General features: G+C 49.7%; 1 long non-coding RNA gene across 1 annotated transcript; it reads left to right on the forward strand.

Annotated features, from left to right (window-relative positions):
• Positions 1-340: 340 nt before the first annotated feature.
• LOC127315206 (uncharacterized) lies at positions 341-2,098 on the forward strand. Its single transcript, XR_011748399.1, has 3 exons — positions 341-682; positions 782-915; positions 1,812-2,098. It is a non-coding gene; the product is annotated as an uncharacterized lncRNA (long non-coding RNA).
• Positions 2,099-3,548: the final 1,450 nt, after the last annotated feature.

Genomic DNA, 3,548 nt, shown 5'->3' on the forward strand with positions numbered 1-3,548 from the left:
GCTTATAGCCGCACTTCTTACCGCCGGCGAGTCCAATTTAAAGATGCCGGCGGTAAATTACCACCGGCGAGTTGAAATGGGGTTGCCAGGGGTAGTGCCATTACCGCTGGCGAATTGGAATTGGAAATGCTGGCGGTAAGGTGGGCCGAGATCACCCAGATGGACCTTGCTTTACCACCGGCGAGTTTGATCCGAAAGTGCCGGGGGTAAAATTCCTACCACCGGCAAAATAGATTGGATCGCGCCGGAATTAAAGTGAGTTCGAACGGGCCAACCAGGCCGAAATTACCGCCGGCCTCCCCGAATCCTTTTCGCCAGCGATGGAAAAATAGCCCCGCCGCCGCCAGCAAATTCGCCAGCGTTATTTGGCCTATACCACCCCCACGACCGAGACGCACCCCATCCTATCCGCTCGGCCACCAAATTCCCCACTCATCCCCTTTTCTTCCGTCGCTCCGCTCCATGGTGGTTCTCGCCGGCCGCCCCTGCCACCAGATTCCCTCGACGACGCCCCATCAGCTCCCACCCACCTCCACCGCCCCATCCCTCCCTTCTCGCCACCCAGATCTCGCCGCGACCGCCCGCCGCAGCGGCCAGATCTCCACTTCCGGTCGCCCGCCTCGCGAGGATCATCCGTCCGCCGCTCCCCCACGACCCCGCACACACGTCCCTCGTCGGATCGGTGAGTTGCGAAATGTTGCTACGTGCTTCCGAGTTTTTTTTGGGGGGATTTTTGCTGGTTGCTTTGTCTGATCCGTGGTGGTGCGATTCCTCCATGCAGTGTGTGTGCGCTCGCGTGCGGAAGCGGTTAGGGAACGGCGGAGAGGAGCTCGGAGGCGATCTGAGGGAGGGGCGCGCGTCCCATTTCCTGCTCCCGTGGGTTGCGATCCGTTCATCGGCTGTAGATCCGCCAAGGTACCCTTCGATCTCTAATAGATCTACGCGTCAGCAAATATCTGCTCTGCTCTGCTCTGCATCTGTATGGTTTCGTTTCATGTAAATGGACCCGCGCGGGGAGCGATCCCTGCTATTCAATAAAAAAAACTGCCCTGCATGGTATAGTTTACCATTTCAAAGCTGAAAGCGTAGTTCTGTATGTGCTTGTTCACACCAAAGTCGATGCTTTTGTCAAGTTCTCACCGTTGCTAGCTCCCTGATGAAACCACAATATCTGCTCCTGCGTTCGATTGTGTGTAATGCTGGCGAAATTTTGGATGCTAGACGTCTAAAATTGTGAATTCTGATGATGGAATTGGTCCCTTGATATATCGTGTCTTCGTATGTTTGTTTTTGTGTGTTTAATTCTTTGTGCAGATATTATCCTTTAAGCACTGCCATTTTTAGTTTCAAATAAGTTGCATCTCCGAGCAGCAAAAAAATTAATAGAGGCCTAACAAGCAAACAGAGATGAACCTAGTAATTGCAAATCAATCTTGCATGTACCAAAGAGATCAACCCCTAACCATGTCCCAGACTGCAATACCAAATCATTAGGCCCGAATGTGATGGGAAGCTGCATGATGGAAAATCACTGCATTCAAATTCTCCTGGAGAAATAGTCTATAAATTATGGACATCCTTGATTGCTGTTTAGATTACATAATACAGCTATCATAATTTCTGTTTTTGCATGACTTTCTGGTTCCTTTCCAGTAGTATTCAGTATATTTTTTATCGCATGGTATGTTTGATTCAACCATTTTCAGCTATGCTATCTTTAATTTGATTTGCTCAGTTTGGCTAATACTGAAACTACGACCTATTGGCATACCGGATTCATGATGCAAGATATTTCCTTCTTTTTTCTTCAGGGAGAGAAGTGTTCTAATGCTCCTACTGATGAGTCAGCTGCAGGTCGTCGACCTCTACTACAACTAGCTAAATATTCGGGCGATATCGCTGGTGAGCTGAGACGGGCAACGTCTTCGGCGAGCTGAGACGGAGCTGGCGACGAGAAGGCGACGTCACCGGCGAGCTGAGACGGACGACGTCACCGGAGTCTGTGTTTTCTAAACATACTCTTGGTCTGTGCGTTGTAATGCGTTGTAATATAATACCTGTTCTATTTAAATAAAATAAAGAGACAACTTGATCTTTATGGACTTGCTTTTTTTTAATCCTATACAAACATAGCACTGGCGAATTGGCTTGTGCGCCGGGGGTAATGCAAAGTACTGCTGGCGAATAGGCTACATGCCAGGGGTAACAAATACCGCCGGCGAATACACGAAAGCGCCGGGGGTAACATCATGTTACCGCTGGCGAAACGGAAGGTGCCGGCGGTAACCACTTACCACCGGCGAGGTGATCGCCGGCGAACGCGAAGGCGCCGGCGGTAGCCCAATTCCATGCGCCGGTGGTAAGGCTATTTGTAGTAGTGACTACATCTCGCCGCCATCAACCTTCACGTGCTTCTTGACTCCTACTGGTTCGATAAACCTTGGTTTCTTACTGAGGGAAACTTGCCGCTGTGCGCATCACACCTTCCTCTTGGGGTTCCCAACGGACGCGTGTCGAACGGAAAGACAATACGTCAACCACGCGCATCAAGCAAAATTTCTGGCGCCGTTGCCGGGGAACTGAAGAAAAGTCACACCACAAAGACTTCTAACTCCCACGTCAACTACACGCCAGCAAGTAAAATTTCTGGCGCCGTTGCCGGGGAGATCAAGACACGCTGCAAGGGGAGTCTCCACATCCCAATCTCTTTACTTTGTTTTTGTCTTGCTTTATTTTATTTGTTTGCTGCATTATATCAAAATACAAAAAAATTAGTTGCTACTTTTACTTTATTTACTGTCTTGCACTCTATATCAAAAACACAAAAAAATTAGTTACTTGCATTTACTTTATCTAGTTTGCTTTATTTACTATTGCTAAAATGGGTACTCCTGAAAATACTAAGTTGTGTGACTTCACAACCACAAATAATAATGATTTCCTATGCACACCTATTGCTCCACCTGCTACTACAGCAGAATTTTTTGAAATTAAACCTGCTTTACTAAATCTTGTTATGCGAGAGCAATTTTCTGGTGTTAGTTCTGTAGGATAACGTTGCATAGAAAACAAAAATTTTCCTACGGCGAACACGCAATCCAAGCCAAGATGCAATCTAGAAGACGGTAGCAACGAGGGGGTATCGAGTCTCACCCTTGAAGAGATTCCAAAGCCTACAAGATGAGGCTCTTGTTGCTGCGGTAGACGATCACTTGCCGCTTGCAAAAGCGCGTAGAAGATCTTGATCACGATCGGTTCCGGCGCCACGAACGGGCAGCACCTCCGTACTCGGTCACACGTTCGGTTGTTGATGAAGACGACGTCCACCTCCCGTTCCAGCGGGCAGCGGAAGTAGTAGCTCCTCTTGAATCCGACAGCACGACGGCGTGGTGTCGGTGGCGGTGGAGAAGTCCGGCGGAGCTTCGCTAAGCTACGCGGGCTATATGGAGGAGAGGGGGGCGGCTAGGGTTTGGGAGGGGTGGCCGGCCACTTCAAGGGGGGCGGCCAGCTTGTGGTCTTGGGGTGGCCGGCCCCCTCCCTTGGCCCCT

The sequence above is a fragment of the Lolium perenne genome, chromosome 7 (genome assembly GCF_019359855.2).
Source record: "Lolium perenne isolate Kyuss_39 chromosome 7, Kyuss_2.0, whole genome shotgun sequence".
Lineage (NCBI taxonomy): Eukaryota > Viridiplantae > Streptophyta > Magnoliopsida > Poales > Poaceae > Lolium > Lolium perenne.